The following is a 10,506-nucleotide window of genomic DNA, read 5'->3' as shown; positions in this document are numbered from 1 at the left end:
TATTACACGATTCACGACATCTTTATGAAATTTTGAATGCAATAAAGTAGTTTCATAATGATTTTATGTCGACTGTAGTGACTGTAACTTTGCAGCAGGGGGCAGTCTAACTACAACAACTCAACCTGCAACATTTCGACGCACATGAATTTGAGATTAAATGTTGAGTTGAAGTCGTTGTCCCTCACAAACAAGCAAACTGAATTTGAAATGTCAGCCTTATTTGCAGCATATCAGTAAAAAAAAGAGCCAGGTGAGTGGTAGGATTAGTGTTAGTTTTACCTGCTTTCCCAGTGGGCATCTGATGTCAATTAAAAATCAACATGATATAATTTGAATGATTTTGATGTCATATTGTCATATTGACATAAACTGCATGATTTTGATGTCATATTGATTTTGAATTGACATCAGATGCCCACTAGGAACTCTGAGGCATTAAACAGCTTCCTTAAATCAACATTTTTTTTCTTTGTCAATACTTAAAGTGCATAGACAATGCATCAAACGCGTTATCATTTAGTCAGCACATCTCATATACAATAGCTATACATAGCAAATGATCATAGTAAATTAAACTGATCACTATAGCAGTACAGTAAATGTAACTATTTTATTATTGGTGTACCTACAAATAATACATTCAACTCCTCATCTTCCTGAAGCATGTGACCTGTGGAGTAATAAGTAATAAGTAGTAAGTAACACAATTGAAACGGTACAGAGTCACAACCTCTTCCTGTTTGGCATAATTATACCTTGCAGAAACACCCCCACATCTTGTACTACAGTCTCAGTCATCCATGTCAGGCAGCACAGGTATGGCTGACACAGGGGTCGATTCTAGGATCAGAAGTTTAGAGGTGCTGACAGTTTCTGCCGCAGAGTAAATCTGATTGTGAGGCGTTTAACTTGGTACGACGGCCGAGGGACTTCATGTTTTATCTGTAAACAAACGCGTATTATAAAACAGGTAGGCTATACCATGGCAGGCATTGGGTAAAGGTATTAGCTCTAGAAAAGTTGAGGCGGCGCGTGGGCATTGTTCCATATGATGTCCTTCCACTTGCTTTTGCATGTGTAGGTCACGTCCCCCAAACTCCACTGCACCAGCCGGGCCTTATTAACTATAAACAAGTAATAGTTAGCGTGGGCGTGCTGGAGCCTATCCCAGCTGTCTTTGGGCAGTAGGCGGGGGACACCCTGAACTGGTTGCCAGCCAATCGCAGGGCACACAGAGACAAATATCCACACTCACAATCACACCTAGGGGCAATTTAGAGTATCCAATCAACTTACAATGCATGTTTTTGGAATGTGGGAGGAAACCGGAGTGCCCGGAGAAAACCCACGCAGGCACGGGGAGAACATGCAAACTCCACACAGGGAGGCCGGAGCCGGGATCGAACCCATGACCTCTGAACTGTGAGGTGGACGTGCTAACCAGTCGACCACCGTGCCGCCTTAATATATATGTTTCTATATGTGTATATGTGTTGCGGTTGATCAGATTTTTTGATCGGCAATAAAAGCCTTGGGTCAAATATTCAATTCACATAATTTTTCACAAAAATCTGTGGCCGATCGATTGGAACATCCCTAATATATATTTATATGACCAATGCCAAGTCAGTCACATTGAAATCACAGGCAATTTTCTCATCTGAATAGGTTGTCTGTAACATTGTTTCAGTGAATATATATATATAGGGGTAGATATCCATCCATTATCTGTACCGCTAATCCTTGTGCGGGCGTGCCGGAGCCTATCCCAGCCATCATCGGGCAGTTTTACTATAGGTTCACTTGCATTTTATGAATTATTAAATATATCTTAGTTGTGCCTACTAGTACTATCAAAATGAGACAAGAAATAAACCTAAGTAGGAACACCACCTCAACATGGTGTATGTGGCTGTGAGTGCTAGCAGAATATCCATCCATCCATTGTCGATACCGCCTATCCTCACAAGGATCGCGGGGTGTGCTGGAGCCTATCCCAGCTGTCTTCGGGCAGTAGGCAGGGGACACCCTAAATTGGTTGCCATCTAATCACAGGGCACACCGAGACAAACATCCGCACTCACAATCACACCTAGGGGCAATTTAGAGACCAAATTTGTGTTGGTTTGGGTTTATTTTTGGTTTCATGTTTTTCTCAGTGTTTCTGTGTCTGTCTCGTCAGTGATTATTGTGTCCACCTGTGTGCATTCCACTCCCTAGGGTTAGCCAATCAACTCCCTCCTACCTCATGTGTCTTGCCCAGGTGTTTCTTGTTGTCTCGTCAGTATGCTCGTATTTAAGTTCCTAGTTTTTGTTCAATCCTTGTCGGGTCATTGTTGATGTCTATGTCGATGCTGTCAGTCTGTCTGTGACTTTGTGAAGCCTCATTGATTTGTTTTGTTCACATCAAGTCTAACTTCCCCGCTCACCCGCTCATGTCGATCTTTGCTACCCCTGTCAAGTCCTGCCACGCTACCCCTGTCAAATCCTGCCACGCTACCCCGGTCACATCCAGCCCTGCATCTCAGGTCACATCCAGCCTTGCGTCTCCAGTCATGTTCTCTGTCACGTGTCATTAAAATACCTGCACCTACCCCCTGTCTCATTGTCCTGCATTTGGGTCCACCTCGCCACTTCATCGATCGTGACCACAAGACTTATTAGAATCCAAAATTGCTATCTGCCTTGGGCTATGTTCACACTGAAGCTAAATTCAGATTTTTTTAGCCATATGTGACACGTATGGGATTTTATTCTTACAGTGTGAACAGTGCAATTCTGATTTTTTCACATCCGATCTGGGCCTCTTTTGTATGTGGATGTAAACTGGATATGGGTGCGATGCGTCTGCAGTAGGAACGCTCAGCCACCCGCACACATCCGACCTTTTCTCCGCACGGTCAGGGGAGAGATTACTGACACCCCCGTGAATCTGCGAAGTTGTTTTGAGTAACAGTTGTTGTCTTCACATTTGACTTTAATTTAATCCCACCTGAAACATGAAGCATTAAGTTGACATTTGTAGTAATAATTCAGTCACGAAGAGAAAGAAGTTATTACGCACGGCATGACCTCCTCGAACTCTTCATTTAGTGGAGACATCTACTAAAGGTGCCGTTTACTAAAGATGCCGTCTCCAATAAATGAGTTCGAGGAGTGTCGCTTCATATCCCTAAATATTGTACATCCTCCCGCCTTGCTACTCTGGCAATATGAGATGAAAATGAGCCCCTAAACACGGGTCCATATTTACTTCTGTAAACACTTCATGTTAGACTTGGCCTCTTTGGCGTATATGATTAGATAGGTGACTTGAGCCGGCCGTTATTTTGCTGTGACCTTTCTCTTGCTTGGCTTCCCTTTTCTATGACACTCTTGGCACACTTAGAAGAAGAGGTGGGTAGTCATGAGTTACATTTACTCTGTTACATTTATTTGAGTAAGTTTTGGGAAATGTTATACTTATAGGGGTGGTTTTAAATCACTATACTTTTTACCTTTACTTGAGTAGATTTGTGAAGAAGAAACTGTACTCGTCACGTGATCATATTCAGCTTCAGCTGTGGGAAAGAGTTGCTTTCGGATGAAACGGTTCGAAAATGTCACACAGCAATGCACACAAAAGAGGAGATTCTTTGGGAAATATGTTTGTTTTTGCATGTTTTGTCACAAACACACAGACTGAAACGCACGCGCGCACACACACCCACACACACCCACGCACACGCACCCCCCCCCCCCCCCCCCCCACACACACACACACACACACACAGTTTACACGAATTCATGGGCTACTTTGTTGTTCTGCCTGCAGAGTCTGTTAAAAAACGTACCGGGGCTGAAATTTTGTGCTACTAGTACTTAATTTATTTCTTTTATTTATACTATTATTTAAGTACTTGACTTTGCCTTAAGATTATTTTAAGCTATTCTTTAATTAACTGTAATTCATTTTATTGATTGGATGGACTTTAATTTGCCTGAAGATGATTATTTTATATTTTCGTCAAAAAGTATATAATTCCCCTTTCGTCAAACTTTTTTGACAGGTCTGTAGTCCGCAAGTAAGCCGGATGTGACGTCATTTTGTAGTCCATAAGCCCCGCCCCGTTTACGGTATCATATTTGATGATGTCATGTTGTAGTCCATAAAACTCACCCCTAACCCCAGCCCCATTGTAGTCCATAAGCCCCACCCCTAACCACGTCCCCATGTAGTCCATAAGTCCCACACCTAACCGCGCGCTTTGATGACATCATGTTGTAGTCCATATACCCCATCCCTAGCCCCGCATCGTTTCCTGTCCGCCATTTTGGCACTTCCTAGTCTCCGCCCCTTTAACACGTAATTTATGATTAACGCCCTCTTCCGGTATGCCCAAATATGGGCATTAAGCTTCTGCCTCGTTCAAGGCATGTACAGACATGTTTTGAACAGTGATGTCACCCATGAGCAAGTCCAGGCCTGTCCTGGCTGCCGCCATCTTTTCCGGCATGCCCAAATATGGGCATGGATGAGTTTTTGCCCGGTCTGCTTCGGTAGCTAGAGGGGCAACTGGATATTTCTTGACGCCTCAACGTGTGGTGAAATGCTGTGGCAAGAATAGGAGAGACACACGTTGAGCTGCTGTTGTCATCGCAGAAGGAACATTTATTATTCCTCTCTTCAGGGCATACTTCAGGTTTCAATAACAGAATAAAAATCAAAATTCCAGTCTTGTTTTACAAAGCATTGCTGTAACCTGAGTCCTAAAAATATTAAGTCTAATATAATTAAATTCAATAAAACAAAGCCTCTCTGTAAAGTTTCTTCATAACTATTTCCACATGAAATAACGTCAAGCAAACATTTTTGCTATTTCACATTTGAAAGTTCAACAAATGAATTACATTTTTAATCCGTTAAAAACCCACAGGAAATGTATTTTTTTAATACAGCTGATTATGTTCTACATCCTGTTGTTCTATCATCAGTACAAAATAATTGCATTTATTACAGAAATACATTTATTTGTACCCTTTCTCCAACAACAGTCTCACAAGAAAAAAAGTGCAATACTCCTTAACCGACGCTTTCCCCCCACTGAAGCTTTCTACAAACCGTCCATAGCTCAATGCACAAAATTACTACATGAAAATATTACTAGTCGTGGCATTAAACCTTATGCTTCTATCTGCTATAAAAACGGACCAGGAAATAAACATGCATGAGAAAATATTCCCGAAGTATAAGTGAATTAATTTCAACAGACAGTTCCGTAGTTTCTTCATTTCTCTCTCACTACTCCACGGGCCGAGGCCACTAGCTTTAGCATGGTTAGCATCATCTTATGCTCACATTTACACACTCACGCCTAAAAACGATCTTTATCACCACTCGTACAACCGTAAAGTGCTCAATACTAACGTTTTAACACTGTTGAAGACTGATTTCTATGACTTTTTAGTGTATTTACTAACCTGTGGCAAGAATAGGAGAGACACATGTTGAGCTGCTGTTGTCATCGCAGAAGGAACATTTATTATTCCTCTGTGCTCAACCGCTACTCTATGCCACTAGTGCCGCTGCACCTCCTGGTGGATGGCTGTGGATTAGCTACCTAGAAATGAGTGAGAAACTATAGAATCTAAACTAGGAAAAATAAATACAAATAACAAAATAAATTGTAGGGGTCTCTGTTTTTTAAACATCTGATTTCAACTCTCTACAAGATCACACTTAAGTAACGAGGGACATGTACAAACATGTCCTGGCAGCCGCCATGTTTTCCGGCATGCCCAAATATGGGTATGAATGACATCATACTTCCGCCTGTAACATGAAACTCATTGTATAGCCTGGGGTAGATATCCAGGCATGTACAGACATGTTTTTAGGCTGCCGCCATCTTTTCCGGCATGCCCAAATAAGGACATTGTGCTTCCACCTCATTCAAGACATGTACAGACATGTCCTGGCTGCCGCCATCTTTTCCAATATGCCCAAATATGGGCATGGATGGTAATGGGCCGTCACTTATATAGCGCTTTTCTACCTTGGGTACTCAAAGCGCTTTACACTGTACCTCATCTACCTACTGATGACGCAGCTTCAGGAGCAACTGGGGCCTCAGTATCTTGCTCAAGGATACTTCGACATGGTCACAATGGCATTTGTCACCTATTGACAAAACTGTACATCTGCATGTGTTATACTGTAGAATAATTTCCTCATTTAAAAAAAAATAGGCGGTACTTGTTCACAACAATGTTGTAGTAATTTCACCCTACTACAATTACATAGACGGGAACAAATGGGCTTCTGACAATCTATAATTTTTTTGTTTCCCGTCTATCGTTTATCGCCTACAAAATGGGCGTCAGTCGCATAGGCAGAATGCCCAGCTCTGCTCTTACTGATACTGCTTATTGATCCGGTGCCTTAGCGGTACTCTTATGTGCAATTTTTTTGTTTAGAAAAACACCAGAACAAAAATATTAGAACTCATACTTTTTTTTTTTAAATAAAATATACTTGTCTTGCAACTACAACATTAATGTAAAAAAAAATAAAAATAAAAAAAATAAATAATTAATTAACAAGAGCTCGGCAGTATGTCCCGGGGGTACGTCCTGGACAGATGGACATTTTTGGGGTGGAGGGCGGGCGGTGACACGTTTGAAAAAAAAGAGGCGGACTAAGCAAGTGTAACAGAGTTACTTTGGTACTGGAGTGATTCCACTTGTTGAGACATAATAGCTCAACAGCGCCCCTCTCTGTCATGCGGTGGATATAAATGGCTGGGTGTGACGCAATTGCCGCCAGTCCATTTGTGTCGCTGCTGAGGTGAGTTGGGTGCCGCTGTGCATTTGTTAGTAGACAATTAGCCACAAATGCTAATTTAACAATTTACTCCTTAGCGTGCCGATAAGGCTGTCTGGGACTGACCAGTGCACGTTGTGTGTTTATACATGTACACTTTTATTGTATTTCTTTTATTTTACATTTTGCATTTATGTAGCCAGTCCATTTGTGTCGCTGCCGAGCGTGCCGATAAGGCTGTCTTGGTATGGGTCTGACTAGTGCACGTCGTGTGTTTATACAGAAGGAAGTAAAAGAGTCGAGCAACCATCACGTCTCCTGTCACTTATTCCAGCATAACACAACGCAGAGAGCAGGAGATTTGGGATCCATCTTCAACAAAAAGGGTTACACAAGGGCGGAGGTGGATTTTAATCCGGCCCACTAATCAGCACTCATGCGTGTGACATGGTCGTGAGGCAGCCAAATTTCATCTCAGCCTACTCGGCGAAAGGCTTCTTTATACTCCCGCGTTAGCGTGGGCGACAATTGCCGCAGGCGATAACTGTTGCATTGCATCACGGGACCTACACAGAGTGCATGTGTCGCCAACATGCCGCGCACGCGTCAGAAATTGTTGCTGCGTATACGCCGCCGCACACATTCTCTCTCGCGCATTGGTCTGTTACGTCACATGTTGCGATGACGTACGGTTTCCCCCGGATCAGCCAGGCAATTTATTTGGTGCCAAGGAGGAGAGGATCCACCACGCAGGTTGTTGCTGCTGCGAAGCAAACGAGTTTGGCAGCGCTGCGGGTGTTGTCACATATGTGTGTGTAAAAACGCTACACACGCACGTACCACCTTCGCTGCCACCTTCCAGATCGGTTTCGCAATACAATTAAATGCATCGTCTAGTCATCTAGGTCCCTTTGTTGTAGCAGGCACGATATCCATTGTTGTCGCTGTCTTTTTGATCGCTGCTCGACCGTAAAAATGCTGACCAGAATTGGCCATAAAAGGCAGAGGAAATTCCGCCCTGCTGTGTCCTTTTTAGTAGCTGTAGCGAGGCCCCCCGACTTGGAATCAAACTGTAACACATTTTCAAAACAACGCGTGTGGGTTGTGCGCAAGTGTAAAGGCAAACTGCGTGCAGCACTGCTGCAGTGACGTGCGACATTTGCAAGTACATCAAGGTCGTGTTCATGCACTTCTTCTGGCGTCTTCCCTGCTTAAACAATCGACACAGCAGGACAATGTTTCGTTGCATCTTCATTGAAATTGAACAACCTCGCTCTAATTCACCTCTCTCTCTTTCTTCTTCACTCCAGAAATGCACGGTAGCAAACCAACCCCAAAAGGAACAAATACTTAAGCAGGATAAAAATAAATTAGGGCTTTCTAACGATCAAACATTTTACTCGAGTTAATTACATCTTAAAAAGTAATTGATCGTATTTGTCATATAATGATGCTAAATTTGTTTTTGCACATTTGTTGGGGATTTACGGTAATTCAGTCTCGCAATTGTCTCGTGCGGCTCTCGCGAGGGGAGTTCATGAGGAAGAGCGTGTTTGGCTGATATCGCCATTAAACGACGGGTGAAAATAGAAGGAGCCTACTTTGCCTCCATTTACATGGTGTCAGAAGTGGGATATTCGCAATCGCGAAGTTTAATCCTCTGACAAGTTTCCCCTTCGATAAGCCAAGTGAATGGCCAGAAGCAGCGTTTTGTGAGATTTAGGATTGCTACAAAACTCGACCGAGAAGACGGTGCGGTGCAGGTGAGCAGCCTGATATACGCCAAGGGTAACGAGTCAGAGAACATCTACAGATCATTTACCTTCGTTGAAGATGGACACAGAAATCACTTTGAACGTGTGCTGGGCCAGTTCGATGACTATTTTGTGCCGCGAAGGAATGTGATACATGAGCGCGCATGCTTCCACCAGCACACATAACGGCCGGGTGAGAAGGCGGAGACTTTCATTAGGGCTTTGTACGAACTGTCGGAACATTGTGCTTCGGCGCGACCCGAGAGGAGAATATTCGCGAAAGGATCGTCGTGCGAATATTGGACAAAGAAGTTTCACGTAAACTGCAGCTGACGAATGACCTAACGCTGGCTCTGATTGAGACAGTCGGGCACTGTGAAGAGGTGGCAACCCAAGTCAGCACGCTAGGAGAAAAAGCCGGGATGGTACGTGAAGTGACAAATAAGTTCAACAGGCGCACCAAGCAACACGGCAAGCAAAGAGAGGGACAATGTGGAAAATGTGGGAAGACAAAGCATAACAAGAATGAAAATTGCCCTGCTAAGAAATCCACATGTAACTCGTGCAACAAAGTAGGACACTGGAGCAGAGTGTGTAGTAATAAGAAAGTAGTGAGTGAGGTCACAGAACAGGCAGAGCAGCAGCAGCAACAGCAGCCCTATTTCCTTGGGGCAGTGACAAAAACAGATGGGTCTGCAGAGCAATGGGCCATCAAGTTGTTGCTGGGTTCTACACCAGTAGAATTTAAGATTGACACCGGGGCAGACGTGAACGTCACCCGCGAACAGGCCTACCACTCTCTCATTCCCAAAACACAACTCCAGCCAGCTGACATTCCACGTGATAGCCCAGGAGGTGAATTGCAATGTTTAGGTCAGATTCAAAGCACAGTAACCTATAAAGGTAAAACCTATCCCCTCACAGTTTATGTTATCCGTGGGCGCACGGTGAATAACCTCCTCAGCCAGCCAATGTCTGTGAAAATGAACCTCGTCAGGAGAGTGGACGAGATAATGGCCAACAAAGGTCACCTAGGAGCATATGGTGAGCATGGAACCTTAAAGACTGAACCAGTGAGAATGCAATTAAAAGACAATGCCCAGCCATATGCTGTACACACAGCGCAACGCGTTCCTCTCCCCATGCTGCAAAGAGTGAAAGAGGAGTTACAGAGGATGGAGCAAAACTGAGGGTTACGCAGCCCACGGACTGGTGTGCACCTATGGTGCCAGTTAGGGATGGGAATTTCGACTAATTTGCCCACCGACTAGTCTCAAATTTTACTTGCAACTAGTTGACTAGTCTATAAGGAAGAGAACTTGAATTTTAATACATATTGAATTCAAAATCTAAAATGCAAATGTTGTGTGTATTTAGGGGCTATTTTAGCCCAAACATTCAGGACAGTTTGTTCATTTAAATTCTATTGATGTAACAACAACTGACTGAATGAAGGTGAACAATTGAAAGAGAAATACATTTCTGATACATTTTCCGATGCAATGCATGGCATTTATTATGAATAATGTAATGAGTAATGGTACCGACTCCCAGTCCAGCAGGGTCTCATTCGCTAGCACCATGTTAGCTGCATTATCATGCACACAGGCGACGACTTTATTTTGTAGTGCCCAAGTACCCATCACACTCCGCAGGAGAGAAGCCAGGTTTTCAACTGTGTGTCTTTCCTCTAAGGCTAGGTTCACACCGCAGGCAAATGCGACCCAGATCAGATTTTTTTGCCCATATACGACCTGTATCTGATTTTTTTATGACAGTCTTAATGGCTCAATTCCGATTTTTTTCAAATGCGACCTGGGTCGCTTTCATATGTGGTCCTAGATTGGATACGTATCCGATCTTTTCCAATGTGTTCGCGGTCTGAACGGCCAGGTTGCATATACTGTATACAACATTGACGAGCCCAAGATGCGCTACGCGCAGGCG

Source organism: Filicampus tigris, chromosome 12 (genome assembly GCF_054856515.1).
Source record: "Filicampus tigris isolate MCC_2025a chromosome 12, RoL_Ftig_1.0, whole genome shotgun sequence".
Taxonomy (NCBI): Eukaryota; Metazoa; Chordata; class Actinopteri; order Syngnathiformes; family Syngnathidae; genus Filicampus; species Filicampus tigris.
This window is presented reverse-complemented; position numbering follows the sequence as displayed.